Source organism: Glossina fuscipes, unplaced genomic scaffold (genome assembly GCF_014805625.2).
Source record: "Glossina fuscipes isolate IAEA_lab_2018 unplaced genomic scaffold, Yale_Gfus_2 28, whole genome shotgun sequence".
In the NCBI taxonomy this organism is placed as follows: domain Eukaryota; kingdom Metazoa; phylum Arthropoda; class Insecta; order Diptera; family Glossinidae; genus Glossina; species Glossina fuscipes.
The window spans coordinates 16,034,752-16,035,049 of NW_023998423.1; the positions used below are offsets into that span (position 1 = coordinate 16,034,752).

General features: G+C 42.6%; 1 protein-coding gene across 1 annotated transcript in view; it reads left to right on the forward strand.

The window, feature by feature from the left end:
• LOC119636376 (ionotropic receptor 21a) overlaps window positions 1–298 on the forward strand; it is a 38,244-nt gene that overhangs the window by 315 nt on the left and 37,631 nt on the right. The window lies entirely within an intron of this gene.

A 298-nucleotide genomic window follows, 5' to 3' on the forward strand; every position in this document is an offset into this window, starting at 1 on the left:
ATGAGACGGTTAGACTTGGCGCACAGAAGCCGAGCAGCATAGGGCTAAACCGCGGTACACCGAATAACAAAAATAAACTAAATATCATTCATATATACAACATCCGTACTGTACTCAGTACCACCAACTTTTTTTATTAATTGTTTGATAGCAATTCAATGAAGCGTATCAACTCGCTGTTTTATTAAAGGCGCTAAGTCCGCCTAAGCTTTAGTTAGGGAACATCTCTTGCCGAGCTTCATTGGCACTAAATGAGACGGTTAGACTTGGCGCACAGAAGCCGAGCAGCATAGGGCTA